Here is a 16,554-nt window from a genome sequence, read left to right on the forward strand (position 1 = left end):
TATATATATATATATCTATTTCCGTTCAACGCGAAGCATAAGGGAGAGAAAAAGAGAAAGCATGTGTCTCTGTATCTTTTTTTTATCCCTGACCTTTGACACGTTTGTATGCACGCGCTATAAAACATCGACGGCTGAATGTTACGAGGGAAAAATGCGAACGGTGTAACCGTAAGTTACGGCACGCCGGCCTTTGACAACTGACGTTTACGTCTGGTTAAACTGTCGCGTTTTTCCGTCATTTTCGTGCCTTTGGATGCAACACGTTACTGCAGAATAGACTTTCTGTACGTTACTGTTTTCCTTAACATGACTGCTTCATAAACCGTACTCATATATAAATATCAGCGTCTAGAAACATTTCTATAAACAAGTTCTATAAATGTCAGTCACCTCAAAATTTTTTCTTTTCGTCTGTTCGAATTCTATAGATTTAGGTTCCTAATTCTGTTACTCTTAACAACAACAACGATATTGTTATCGTTATAAAGAGTTATAGAATAGTGGCCTTATAAACGAGATTCTTCAATATCTTTGAAAAATACTAAAAATTATTATTTGGCGTAATAAAATGGATATACAGAAAGAATGATCTTGTTGAAATATATATAAAAATTGAGTTGGATACAAATTTAAGAATAATTTTGTTAGACCATCAAAATAAAAATATAGGAAACTCGAGCATGATGAGAGCAATGCTGTAAAAAAATTTTGATATTTTAGCAACCAGCTTGAATATCCTGTATACATATATAATTATTTTAATAATCTAACAAATTATTTTGAAATCAGTACCTAAGTAAAGTTTTAGATGTTTCAGCAAAACTACGTACCACGTATTCGCAATAAGATAAACTTGAAGTAAAATGATCATAGGCTTTCAGAATGATTACAAAAATGCTCTATTTAGCAATTATTGGAGAACTTTTTTTTTAATATCCGAATTTACTCTACAACGTGCATCTTATCGGCGAAGTCATCTTTCTTTTTTTTTTTTTCGGCAAGTCTTCTATACGTTTGCTAGACAAAACAAGAACAACACTGTGTGTATTGCAATTGGTGAATGCGTCGAACGATGCAAATGCATCGCGATGAAGCGACAAACGTGCGTGAGAACGGCTTAAATTAGCAGGTGCGATATATCACATTTGCCGAACGGGCTTTCATTCACCATTGTTAGATGAAAAGAGAGTAAAGCGCGGACGATTTCATCCTCCCTTCCCACTAACTCCCTCTCCCCCGGTAGTGTTGTCCGATAATGAGACTCGCGTAACGAGCCGACAGCGGAAGGAAACTGCACGATGCCGCAATTGCGGACGACGTCCGCATTTAACTCGGCAATATGATTCGATTAACGACCGTGCTACCATCCGCGTTGTCGCCGCCAGATAATAACGTTATTCTTTCTCGCGTTTGTCGCAACTGCGAGATGTTAATTGATGTCAGTAATCCAGATACCGCAACACACGCGGAGGCAATGTTATCGATGAATTCATTGCGTATATCAATTGTGCAATCGGGCTGCTTTCGTTTCCTCGCGGTTTCTTTCAGCTGCAGCTCACTATACTGTCTTTCTTTTTTTTTTAACTTATTCGGGATTTTCCGATTGATTTTTCCTAACGGAAACATCGGGAGACGAATAGTCTTCGGATTAGAAGCGATTGAAAGTAAAGGATTTTCGAAAGATTAAACTCCCGAGGTGCAAACGGATAATAAAGGCCCTTCATTTATTATAATTTCAAACGCGAACTTTGCTTCGGCAGAATTTTACTTTGCGGCGTGCTTATCAAGACAATTAATAATTGAGATTGGGGGAGAGATAGTGAAGAAGAATCTGAGATAAGAACGATGTGATCGATATTACACACGTTCCACACAACTGAAAATAAATTGTTGTTGCGATTTTATGAAATTTTCTTTCTATTTGAAAGAATCACACAAGACACATTCGGGTACAATTATACCCGAATAAGTCTCGATTAATTAGATAAATCGAGATTATTTCTCTTAAACTGAGAAATTAGTGTTTTTTTTTTAGAGTGTATTGCTGAAATATTTATACTAATTAAAAATTAGATTTTAATTTCACTGCACTGGAAAAAAATTATAAATTTTTTTAAAATTATAAATTATAAATTTGAATACTACTAACAATATGATAAGTAAATGTTTATTTACAGTAAATAAATATTTACTCAATAAAAAGTAATAAAGTTATAAATCAAATTAATAATTTTTATTCAAATGAATATATGTTTACATTTAGTAAATATTTATTTAAAACCATTTAAACAAATATTTATTAAAATTCAGTACTTTTTTTAGTGCGAAAATAAATACACATATTAAATATTATTTATTTTAACATGTTTTCTAATTTCGAGTATTTAAAGCAACTCATTACGTAGTGAATTCTTTGTATTCTTAACATTAAATGTTAAGAAATCTATCAGAATATAAACGAAAACGAATCGGTTCAGTATGATCAAATCTCTTGATTGATTAAGTGGCTGTATTTAGCGTAACTTTATATATTTTACCGTAAAATTTTCACTCCTCGATAAATATATTTCTCGGTTGATCGTAGACTTGCGTTCGTGAAAATCTGGGAGGGGAGTCTAATCGACGGGAAACGAATAACCCCTTGATCCGGCGGCGTTTCACGTAAGATTACCAAACCGGCGATTACTGGCGTGATCGATCGTTCATTATCTTTCACAATTAATCGCGCTTCCCCGTCCGAGTCCAAAGGGCGTCGAATGTTTAACGCAGCGCAGTCGATCCTGATGCAAAAAAGTAGTCTTGCTCGCGGTTTGCCGACGTCGGGAAATTGTTGATTAACGCTGTTGATAATGAGTCCGGGCTTTAATTCCGCGACGTTGTTACAAGTAGGTCATCGAGTTACTCGTGCAGAGAATTTCTATTTTTCGGGACTGGCAAATTTTTGAGTACTCAAGCATACTGAAAAAAAAAGGAGTCTTCTGGTAATAACTACCAAATGTTGAGTGAAATAATTTCAATCAAATGTTTAGTTATTATATAATATGCAAAATTAATTTTATTTTTCTAAATATTTAGTAATTGTTACTAAATGGTTAGTTATGTTATTATGTGTTTAATAATACTTACTAAATATTTAGGAAAGTAAAATTATTTTTGGTTATATTAAGCGAAAATTTGAAAATTAAAATTATTTTATTCAACATTTTGTAGTCATTATTAGACCCTTTTTTTTCCAGTGCAATTCTCGAATGAAAAACCGAATGAGACATAAGAGTAACAAACATTATACCTTTCTTGAAAATACAGACTTTTAGCAGCTCTTTGTACATCTGTTTTTTTACAAAGAACATTTTGCTGAAATATCTAATAAAAAATTTAAATAAGATATACAAAGATTTGGAAATAATTTTATTGGATTATCAAAATAATTATACATGAAAGGTATAACTAGTAATGCTGCAAAAAGTTTTTAGTAACTTTTTAGCAACTAGTTTAAACGTCCTACATAATTATATTGATAGTCTAACAATAACAAAATTATTATCTGTATTTAAGTAATAAATTTTAAATACCTACTTTAGCAAAACTGTTCTTTCCGTTATTATAACGAAAAATGTATACCTGTTTCTTACTACGTTTGTCTCATTCTCTATTTTGATTACAAGTTTTAACCGTGATCAAGCTTCTTTCGGAATATTCTTGTAATACTTTATTATAATTTGCATAATCAAAAGATTACCGTTACGGAAAAACAGACGTCTAGATATCAGATGCGGTATACGTAATACATACATAATACACATACATCCATAGGATCTATCTCTGGATTTTCCGCGAGATAAAAGAAAAATAAGGCACGTACCGTTTCTACAAGCAAAAATCTCATAGACCGCATTGTCTCAGCGTTTAAGCGCTACAAATAAGCTTCGTTCTGTTTACCGGACAGTAACTTTATTCGCGATGTGATCTTTTGTAGTATTTCAAACCGCTCTATTTATCGTCACAGTCGACCTGTTCCGCGAGGTGCGACTGAGACTTCAATCTCGCAGATCGTGAGAACGGAGTCTGAAATCTTTCGCGCGTTTCAGCCGGCTGACGATCACAGCTCTCGAAACTACCGCTATTGATCGTCGCTCCAAAATACTCTTTCGTCGTGAATCATTGAACACTGCTGATCGACGTGTCTTTCTCTCTTTCTCTCGCTTTTCCCTTCAGGATGTGTGGAAGAGAGAAAAGGCGTGAAAAAAAGGCGATAGAAAAAGAAAAAGATGATAGACGAAGAAGGAAGCGAGAGTATCAGGCCGCGAGAAAAGACGTAGCAGGGAAGGCAGGCGGTATGTGACGTATTTTTAAACGGAGGCAGGCACCCGACCTCCTATACTTAGGCTCGAGTTGTCTTGTAACGACGACAAGAATAGTGTGTGATCACATTATGTCTCTCTCGCGCGGCGAAAGACAATCGCCTCCTTTTCAATTTCAGGGAGAACTTATAGTTCATTCCTTCCTTCCTCGCTGTTTTTTTCCATCATCTTTTGATCTTCCATCTTTTTAGATTTTGGAATCGGCGTGGCTCAGATGAGTCAGGATTTCCTGTTATTTTAGTATCAAAATTTATATTCGTGGAATTTATACCGTCACTACAAACGTATCATTCGCGATTGTTTAGCGTTTAAATTCTGCTGTTTAGTTGCGCGTGTATTTAGAAATTTTATTATTAGGTTTTTGTTTATACATAATGTTGGGAGTTTAGTGCGAAGAGCGGTAAAGATCATAGGGTAACTATCCCTCTTAGTGTGCTTTTGTATTTAAATAAGTCATATAAAAAGAAACTGGCGTAAATAAAAATAAGAAAAAGTTTTTTTTTTTATTAAGTTAAATTATTAATATATACGATACCAAAAAGATAATATTCTATTTTCTATCTATTAAAGTATAGTGAATATTTTTCTACAGAAGCATATCACAATTTAGAGATATTTATGTGAGTCCAGTCCTACCGCAAGATTTTAAGCTTGTCTCTGTTAAAACTGAGAGCGTTGTGTTGTGACTGTTACGTTGAAATTGTAAGTATAATAAAAATGTGGTGATATATGGAATATTAACTTAAACAATTAGCTTGGATCTATTATCTGTAATTATATGTTAAAATTAATGAAATACGCAGATATATACAGATACACAAATGGGAGGTATATTACAAGGGCTATCACTCCTTGGAGTGACACAAAAATACAGGGACAAAATTTTTTAGATTAAAAAAATATAAGAAAAAGAAATTGTTGAAGAACGTATGATTTTAAGCAGACAAAAGCTACAATGTTTAATAATTAGTAATTAGAAAGATAGTTTAAAGGCACACTGATAGAGACGGTTAGCCTATTAGTTAAAAATTTATTGGATAGGAGAGCTTTTCCCGTCGCGGTGCACGCGTCATATCGTCTGCATCGAGACGAGGATTGGCAGTACGAATAGCCGGTGTACTTTGGAACGTCGCGAGGACGATGTCGCCGACGGCCAGTTTTTGGACCGATGCCTGATCAGCGACTCTCGGACAATCCGAAGACTTCGACCGGTCGGCTCGACCGAATGACGTATATATGTATTTTCGACTCGGTACCTCCTCGCGTTCCTCGCACACCACCTTCCAATTTTACCCCTCTGGATATCGACAGACGTTGACCTTTCGAGAATAAAAAAGGGAGAGAAAGAGAAAGAAGGAGAAAGAAATCATAAAGCAGAAATTCCTTTCTTTTAGTTATCGACAAAACAATTAAGATGAAAAGATGAAAATCTATGAATTATTAAATTATTTGATCCATGTGGGAAGGTGGTGGCAAGCAAAAATAATTAAATTATTTGATATATGCACGAGTATATAAAATGTAATTTAAAAAAGTATTATAGGCATCTCTCAAAAAAGATAAATACATTTTTGAAATCAAATTGATGTGAAATAATTCTAAAATATTAAGTCCCAAGAATTTCGAATTATTACTCGCAGTAGGAAATCGATCTCGCGCGATCTTTAAATACTTACATGACAAAGCGATTTCATTTTCAAACTCGCGTTTACGCGAGGAGAATCGGAAAAGTGGATGACGCGGGCGAGATGGGGAAAGACAATAGATTGATTGCGGATCGAGCAGAATGAAATTGTCGATTCGGACGCGATGTAACCCTTGATGTATGAAGCAATCTCGCGATTCTAATCGATCGGAGGGAAAAAAAATACCAATGCTGCCCTACATACGGATCATTGAAGGATCTGAGAAAATATAATCGCGATTTCAACGCATCCGGTGTTCGCTATGCTAAGTGCATTCGTCTCCTTTCACCTCCTCTCCCCGGCGTTCTATTTCAATCTTACTCCTTTATAGAAACAAGAACCCAACATATAATTTATTGTCAATTATCATCTGAAATTCCTCTCTTCTCCAATAAAAGAATTACAAAGGTCAATATATTCTCAAGTTTACATGAAAGAAGAACGATTTTGCTGAAGTATCTAAAAATTTAATTACCCTCAGAAAAATGTCTGGTAGAAAATGTACACGAATTAGAATTTTCTGGTTAAATCTAGGATTTTAGTTGTGATAATCGAAATTCTGATTGATGTAATCAAAATTTTCTGGCTTCTGCGTCTTTAACCTGCAGATATTTTTCTCAGTATTGATACAAATCTGAAAATAGTTTCGTTTCGATAAAAATAATTATGTAGAACGTTTAAACTCATTGCTAGAATGTTAAAACTTTTCGTAGTATCGTCATCAAAGCTTGAGTTTTCTATATACAGGGTGTTTTTTGACAAAAGATCATACAGTGTTAACACCGTGAGTCATTACGTTCTTATTGTTTGCCAGTGTTAAACAGAGATGAGAAATGATCACTGTGTTACACTATGCTACACCTCTTGCTGGAAAGCACAAATAATTATATTATGACGGCCAACAAAATTATTTTCAGATCTCTATCGAATAAAAGTTTCAGATACCTCAGTGGAACCGTTTCTTCCGGTTATACTCGTCCTGCAACCGGAAATCGATATCCGTTCGACGTCGCGAAATTAAAGTCAGCGCGTACCGAAGACGAGAGAGCGTCGATAAACAATTATCCTCGCTAATGTGAGAAGCGATCGCGAATGCGCCGAACGTACCAGATACGCGAACGGAAGAACGTCGAGCCATCTGTGCGCGTTCGATCTGTGCACCGATCGAGCTTCGATCTCCACTCTCGTCTCTTCCGCCCGAGTTCCCGTTAATCCGCGCTGCGCCGCTTATTATCACGCCTCGTGTATTTACGGTGGCCCGCGCAGATAATATCGGCGGTGCCTTTCCCCTCGTCTCGTCCGCCGCGCACGGGGCGCGTTTCATTGTTACACCCGGTGACTGCGGCTGCGGCTGCGGTTGGCTTTGTGCCGCGTCTCGTCGTATAACTCTTCTCGTCGTACTCTTCTCCCGGTTGGGGAAGGTACGAGATACAACGAGTGCGGCCGCGACCCGAGGCGGCCTCAATTAACCGTTGCCCATTCGTGTGCGCGCGCGTCCAAACTTTACGCACGGCAGGGAGGGCCGGAGTGGCGGTATTTATCGCGTAATGAAGCGCGAGAAGGTCGTTAACGTCAAAGTTGGGAGAGATAGTTATCGAATAACTGATAACCACTCGCCCCCCAACCCCTTCACTCGCCATCATCCCTCGCACTTTTTTCTGCTGACCGCGGAAGAAACAATCATAATATGGCTGTCTTTCGTTGCAACAGCCTCCGAGAATGACGTAAACTTCATTGAATTCATCTGTAACTGGAACGTGACTCCTGTGATTCTAGGACGTTTTCTTAGGTTTTAAATAGCATAATGATTTGGAATAATTTTTTTTCACACACCACATAGTCTTATTCTTCGCAATTTTATTCTATTCATGTATAGGTTAATTATTGAACTGTATTTATGAAAAGTTCAAGTGTGTGTCGCAATTTTTTATATATAGTCAAATAAGCTTTTAAAACTTCGAAAATTAATATCAGAAAACTTTAATGAGTCCCAAGGACTCATATGTTCCTTGCAGCTTCACGCTGTGGGTTAATCCACATATAATAAATGTAAATGCAATTTCTTTTTTCTTAATATGAAAGATATTGATAAAAGACAAACATTCATGTAAGAACTCTTGAATTAAGAAAAAATGAATAGAGAAATATGCCAATGAGAGCAAAGCGCAGTTATTGGGGCATACAAATATATTGTCTTATCTATCAGACATTACATAATCAATTATAAAGCCCGACACGTTCCTGTATTGATCTTTTTATTCAGAAAAGAATTTTATAATTTTAAAGTCAGACAAAATATCTGCACGTTTTTATTTTGATCGGTGGCGATATAAAGGGGCAAAACAAGAATACTTTTTCCGCAAGCTTGTACAATAAAATCATAGCAATCGCAATATAATCACCGAATCGGCTTCGCAATTGTTCCGTGCGTGATTTTCTTTTGATAAAGTAGACAAAAAAAGAAGTAAATGAAAGGGATTTCCCTTTGACCGACGTCGGCCGCTGAGGTCCAACCTTTTTCACCTGGCGGTTCGTGAGAACCCACCTCATTTTTTCCACCCATTTCCTTCATCGTATGAGCCAGCAGTGAGGATGTCGCATATGCGCAAACCATACGTGATTTACGACACGTTCCGTTTGAGATTTAATCTATCGCGCTTTTGTGTCGGTATAATTAATCGCGATTTTTCTGTATCTTTTTTTTTGTTAAATAATTAAACTGTAACTTTGTGATATTAATTAGATATTAATTAGGTCAAATTGATTAATTGGTCAATTAGTTTCATTTTTTTCCAATTCTGCGAAATACTCGTATTTTTCGTTCTTTTCGTTGAATAATAAATAAAATTGCGAGCCTATCTCATGTTTTACAAAATTAGATAATACAGAACGAGTGCAAGTCTATATTGTTTCCATGTTTAAGTGGCTGGTACTCTCACGCAAGTGGAAACCAACACGATGGGTGATAATGATCCGGCTCCCCAATATTCTTTTCACCCTCTTTCAAATCCTGCGTTGTGTTCGCGTACCTTCTTCGCCAGCCGCATCTCTTTTCCTCTCTCTTTCTCTCTCCTGCTCTCTTCCGTCCCTCTCGATTTCCCGACACTGACCTCTCCAATTTTCAAATTACACTGCCTTCAGCAAGGTTGCGGCCGACAGAAGGGAGGCTTCAAATTGTCCGTACATCCACCCTATTGCGCCGCCGGATTTCACCCCTCCTACACTCATACTTAGGCAACAATACGCACATTTACACTCCCATTCACTCACATAGCTTTACCATCTTTACGAATACGTAAACATGTATTCTCATTGGCTGCTGTATACAGATTATCTAGAATCTAACAAATCGTCCTTCATACATGGATCAATTTCAAGTTGATCTTTTCCTACTAAAATTGTTAAGTGAGGTCATCATTTATTGTACGTTTACTTTTTATGGTACTAGATTTTGCAATAAATTATATTTAACAATTTACTTGAAATTAATACTAAAGTTTAGATATTTATTTACGCGCGTGAAGTTCGTTTTTTTACGAACTTTTAATTTTTAATTGGTAATACGAATCAGAGCCTTAGTTCTCGATGTTTTTAAGAAAACAATCCCAAAAGAATTAATTCAAAAAGCTGAAAAAATTATTTAATCTTTTTATTTAATAGGTTTTTTTTTCACGTCAAATGTTATATTTTCAATTAGGAGTGTACTTAGTTCATATTCAGGAAATTATAAATGAACTCATGAAGGCTATTAAAAAACTCATGAAGACTATTAAAAAACGAAAATTACAATATTTTTATTGCACATTTATTAATCGTCGATACTGAATGCTTGATCACTTTGCAACCTCTGCTGGGATTAAAACCGCTCGAAGTGAGAGAAGTCATATAAACGTCGATTTGGTCTGGAACTCCTACAAAGTTGCGACTCTCACTGAAAGCTGGATATTTAACCGTTGAGCGCGCAATTTTCTTCTCGCGTCCGTTTAATCGAAATGTTTTTATACCTAAGTTTTGCAACGCGAACGTGATAATGAAACAAATCTTTTATTAACTAAAATATAAATTGCACTTTTAAAAATATACAGAAAATTTATATACGATTTAGGATAAAAAATTGTTTTTGTGGAATATTTAACGGAATTTTAAGCAGTAATAACAATCGAGGAGCATGTGAGCGACGCTGTATATTATTGCAAAAATATTTTTATAAACCATCTTTTTTTAGAATATACAATTCAATCCTTCTATCGATCGGACCATTCTTAGTATTTAATTTAAAACGATTACATCTATAACGTGTCAATTTAAAACAGTTATACAAAAAGACCTCTTTTAAGCTATATAAACGCTCGCATAGTCATATTAATTAAACAATTTCATCAAATTCGCAGTTGTCTCTATTAGTACAAACAAAAATTGTCATAAATATTTCCATCAAACAAACTTTCTGTCCATCGCCAGAGGAAGAGACTCCTTCAAAAAGACAATGGTGTTCGTTCTCTTTAAGAATACAAGAATTTAAATTATTTTATTTTTTTTTTTGTAACGATTTGAAATACGAAAATTCATGAAAAACGAAACATATTTTTGAAGCTTTTTTTAAATTTTTGAAATATTGTTTATTTCTTTGATTTTTATTTTTGTACCTATGCAATTCTTTTGAATGTCGAGTGTTTCTTGGTGAAATTGTCTTACGTCATATTGCTAAACAGTGCCAGCTCTTACCATGATAATGCTGGATAACAATAACCAATATGGTACACCGTTCGATATGTCCGTTTAATTTCCGGTGCGTTTCTATTCTTCTCAATAGAATCGTCATAACTTTGTAATCCCGAATCGATTCTACGCTCGTGTGACCTTCTCGGCTTAGAATCACTTGAACCACAGACATGCTTTTAAAATCAGGCGTCCCCTTCCCTTTTCTGGCACACGCAGCATACAAGTGTACCTGTATTCAAAGATATCTTTATGACGCTTGTCAGTACCTAATCCTCCTCGCAGACGCTGATCGGTACACATGCTCGTCTCTAGAATCATCGTCTTCGAATCACTCGTGTCCATTTTTACCGATGTAGATTGACTTTAATCTCGGTTTAACTTACCTTTTATCTTCTAATTCTATAAGAGCTGATTTAGTGCCCGTTTCTATACCAATGTAAATTAACTTTAATCTCGCTTTAATTTACCTCTTGCCCTCTTTTAATTCTTAGAACTAGAAAACGATAAAAAGTAAGTTAAACCAAGATTGAAGTTAATTTTATACAGAGAATATCAATCAATTCTTTCAGTGACGGAGTTTCTTTAATCGCTCTGTATACTCAGTTTTCTACGCGATACTTCAGCTAACGTAGGAGTCTATGGTACCTAGTCACCGAAAAGATTTCGTACCTAAAGCAAAGTATCGATAATTCGAACAATAGCAGTGCAAGTCATGCGAGTGCAACAACTCGGATAGATATCGGGCCGAGACGTGCGTGCGTACGTGTGTATGTATGTATGTATGTATGTATGTATGTGTGTGTGTGTGTGTGTGTGTGTGTGTCGTGTATGCAGTTCTTGGATCTCGTGTTTCCTGCTGCGCTCTCCGTCTACTTCGTCGATGCGGCTACATTCATCGTTCCCTCTTTCTAACCGCGTCTCGCGTTACGCGGCAACGAACACGAGGGGCTGGCTGCCTGGAGTGGGAGGAAGGGTGATCTCCGCGAGTTAACGTGTCTATCGGCTTACGTGGCATTCGTTTCCGAATGCGCGTCGCGGCATTCGCGAACCGACTAATAGATTTATTATCGCGAGAATTATTGGCGCAGCGCACGAAGGGCACACACCGTGATTCTTGGGCAGCTTTTTACGGGAACTCTAATCAGAATTATGGAACTTTAATTGTTGGGACGTGTTAACTGCGCACACACGCAGCTTTTTGGGCTTTTCGAGAACTTGCAGTATTTGCTTTATTTTTAATTGCTCGCAATATTTTATCTCCAATAGAATTTTTTCTTTTTTTTTTTTGGTGCTCGAGGTAATATTTATAAAAATATCTTAGAACTATCCTTTCATTAATCTATCTTTAAAATTTCTCTAAACCTTTCGGCGAAAGTTAGGCGTTCAAAGAATTAATCTCTGGAAACTAACTTAAGTTAAGTGCATTATACCTCATTTCATTCCCAGTTAAGACGAGGCATTTTGCATAAGGAGCAATCAATTTAATTGTAAAAAATTCTCACTCTCATATTTCTCTGAGATTTGCATTTTTGCGCGACTTTCTATAAATACGACGAATAATCAATAAACAAATTTCATTATTAGTCGCGTGGAGGTCGATTCTTTCCAGATCGTTTTAAAAACGATGCTCTGCTTTATCGTAATAATTGATACCAATGACCAGTGTGCGATTGTCGTAATGCAACTGCATCGGACAACGTAGGAGCGATAAGGCTTCAACGTTATTATGGTGCAATTACTTCTGGGTAGACGTCCGATATTTAACCGAGATGTAGCTGCCCGTAGATTCCCGCGCCATTGTGCATGCGAAATGTTAGAGAGATACTCGTTCCGCATCGTGACTCGTCACAAAAGGAAGGAATAAAGAAGAGGAAAAAAAAATGCACGCGAGTTGCGGCATCTCGCAATACACGGATTCGACGACGACAACGACGATGAAGAGGGAATAAAGACAAGTTTTCGCGAGACTTTTGTCGGGGAACGCCTGATGAAAATATTAAACGACTTCTCGCGGATAAGCTGCGGATTCTCGCAAATTTCTATTAGCCTGGTGGATCGAAATGTTACAACAAATGCGAAAAGTAGAGTCCTACCCCTTTCTCTCTTTCTTTCCAGCATGTCTGTGTTTAATTTATTCGTTCGATATAGAGATGTATATCGTTCAACCTAGAAGCATAAAATATGATTTCCTAAATAAAGAGAAAATTTAAATTTAAGTTTATATTAATATCAAGAATATGAAGTTTATTGATTTTGCAGAGGATGGAACAATTGATACATTTATCCATATTTAATTAAATACTACTTATTTAGAGATCAATAATCATTACTCTAAATTTTATTTCCTGCGTGAATAATATGTCAAGTCTAGACAATTTATCAAATAAAAATGATATAAAAGAGAGATAGTCTCCATTCTCAAGCTTTATTCTGATCATCGTTTTGATATCTAGAAGTTTAATAATTTCCAATTATTCAGATTTTTGTTTCATATTCTTGTATGAAATTGAAATTATCTTTTGCATAGATAGAGGTAGATCTCTTAAATATATCGTATACTTGCATTTTTTAAATATCTTTTAATGAATTCTCTGCGCTTATCCTAAGATCGTGGACTTATCTTTTCGTTCTGGCAAATGTCAATTAGAGACCACTAAAGGAAATTAGAAACCGCCTATCTTTAGGGTATTCTTGTGTGTGCATTGAGAAACATCTTTTTAATACAATTAGGATCTTTGGAAGAATGTTTATATAATTCTTTTGTAAAAATATTTTTACATCACATTTATTTCTTTAGTATATTTAAAGTTTCTTTACTTCTCAGAAGTTTTAAATCACATTTTTCAATGTTTCTTATCTATCACAAATTCCATTCGGTAAAAATTACGCTTCAAAGAAATTAGTATTCAATTTAACAGCTCTGCAGCGCAAACTGTACGTACATGTACGTGGACATAAGCATTCTCTTTGAGATTTGTACAGGTTAATCAGTGTTACGTCTTTTATCGGTGTCGGAGTAGAAGTTCTTTGGAAGTGTTATTTATTTTTTTTCAAAACGATTCCGCCGGGAGATAAAACGTTAAAAAGATAGAAGAAAGAGAGAGAAAGATTAAGTGGTCGGATAATCGCAAGATGGCCGTAAAGCGACACACTTTGGCGATAGAACAAATTTTTTTTCCAAGGGCACTTGGAGATAGGGACAAAGCGACAAAGCGAGTAAGGCTCGTAAACTCGAGTTATCTATTGCAACGGCTCTTTAGACAGATTTTTTTCAGTTGCTGTTCCAAGGTTAATTTTTCTGATCACATTTTTAATAAAAAATTTTGTAATAAAATTACTTCTCAAAATTATTTTTTGGTATCATTTATATATATTTTTCGTCTATTGAAAAGAAAAATAAAGAATAAAAAACATCATTTACTTAATTAAAAAACATAATTAAATACACGATTAAAAACAGTCCCCAATATTTATAATCCGTATATTTTTAAATAGTAAAATTTTCTTAAGATTGTCTTTCGAATTATTTTTTATGTTTCAACTTCTCTTTTCAAGTTATATTTTTAGTTATCTCTACGAAAACAATAGAATTGTAAAAGAAGTAATCTCGATGTTTGTGATATCTTTTTATCGTGATATCTCGTAGATGTCATAGTTTATCTAAGAATTAATGATCCTAAGATCACAGACACTTCCTGTTGCCTTTGTCAAAAACCTTTTACGGAAGGGTTACTGTCGCCCTTTTTGACGTCACTCTCTAAACTCGCCTACCTCTTGTACCCTTTCAACCGCAACCACCGTCCCTTCGATATCGAGCATCGTTCGCCGATTCAACGAAGGCGGCGAAGAGCGAAGCAGGGCGAAGGGCTTACCGCGAATGTCTACCTTCAAGATGGCGCCCCACCGATCCCGGATACCTTTTCGCCCAGGGTGCAAGCCATGGGGAAGCTCTCCTCGTTCACGAAGGGCTGTCCCCCGCTTTCGCCCTTCGCGCGCCCTTCCTCGTCTCCCCATCGAGCGGCTATCGACTGCAGCGCCTCCGAGAGAGGAAACTGCCAGGGCATTCATCCCTACGCCCTGCGCTTCTCCGCGTGCTTTCCCTCACGCCCTTCACAGCGAAGCGCGTGGTCCTAAACGCGAGTTTAAGCGTACTTCATCCCTTCCTGGAGTGATTTCAATCGTTCGAGTGATCTCAATTATTCGTGATCCTCTTTCTTCTCCCGGAAGGAGATAGAATCCGGAAAGAGACGATTGAACTGCAATTAAAACGAATCAACGACGTCGAAAGGAGCTGCGTCTACGGGGTGCAGAATTATAACGTTAACGTAAGACGATGACGACGAAATCATCGTCTGCCCATAGCATGTTCCGTGGATCCCTCACATCTACCTTCCCGCCATCTCCGGTCCAGGCGTCATATATCGAGACGACGAAGAAGTCCTTACCTAGTCGAAGGACCGCGCGCGGCGGTCTCCCCTTTTCTGCCTTGCCGTTCCCCCCCTTTCAACCCCTTTCCCCGCGGTTCGCGACGAGCTCGCATGGAAGGCAGACCAGCCAGTCGGTCGGCGGTTGCTCCACCCCCGTGCGACACGATCAATACGCGACTCTCTCTTCTCTCTCTATCTCTCTCGCTTTCGCTCTTGCTCTCCTTCTCTTTCTATCATTCTCTCCCTATCTCTCTTCCTCTCGTTTCTATCGTGCTCTCGCTTCATCCACGACACACAGCCGAGTGGCTCCGTCGTAGTCAGCAGCAGCCAGCAGCCAGCAACCGGCAGAAGCGCGCTCAACTGGCTGTTCGTTTCGAAGCGGTCTTTCTGTTGCTATGCCGGCTCCCCTTTGGTCCCCCTTCTGTCTCCGCTCGCTCGCACTCTCTCTCTCTCTCTCTCTCGTTTACTCCTGTTCCCTACTCTCCCCTCACTCGTCCTGCTGCCGTACCTCTGGTTTGCCGGCGAGAACGCTCCTTCATGTGGTCCTGTAGGATGGCTCCCGGCGCGTTCTGCTGCTCCTCCGTCACGCTTGGCGCCGCGAGAGATCTCTCCTCTATCCCTACGGCTTTCTCCTTCTGGCATCGTCCCACACCTGCCTTATACCTGTGATAGTCTCCGTCGGCCTCCCTGATCCTGTTCATGATTCTTTTTCTATTCCTCGGTCCGAATAGACGGAACATACTTGTTTTCTCGACACGGGACTTAGCATCTGTCCTTCTCGTGGGTTAGATTCTCACTCGATCATCTTCTTTAATCGTATGGTTTATAAAAGAATTATTTCTATGCCTCAGAGATTTATGTATACTTCTTTTTTTTGTCCTCTTTTTATTTATTTAATGAATTCGCTAATATATTTGCTTCTATATTTTTTAAATTATCCGGGCTTGTACTTTAAGATGAAATCGAGAAAAATCAGAGACCACGACGAGATTTCTGGACCGTATGAAAACGGGCTTAAGGTCATCGTTGCACCGACAATCTCGATTAAACGGTTCGGATTAATGGTTTTCTGTCCTCTTCTCTAACCTATTCTCTCTGTCGTCGCAAAATCGATAAAGAGAGATCATTTAGATGGTTGATCGTGATAACCACATATTTTTAAATTGGGACGCAAAAAATGCAACTAAAAAATTAAAAATAAAATGTGAATACAAGGTACTTTCAACAGTTTATTCGATCAGTTTCCGACGAATTTCTGGAAAAATTAATAAAATAATCTGCGTATTGGTTTTTTTTTTTTTTATCATTAACACTTCTCTTGCTCATTTCCATCCAATGTGTATTGGATCGGAACAA

The sequence above is a fragment of the Cyphomyrmex costatus genome, unplaced genomic scaffold, assembly GCF_001594065.2.
Source record: "Cyphomyrmex costatus isolate MS0001 unplaced genomic scaffold, Ccosl1.0 scaffold239, whole genome shotgun sequence".
NCBI lineage: Eukaryota > Metazoa > Arthropoda > Insecta > Hymenoptera > Formicidae > Cyphomyrmex > Cyphomyrmex costatus.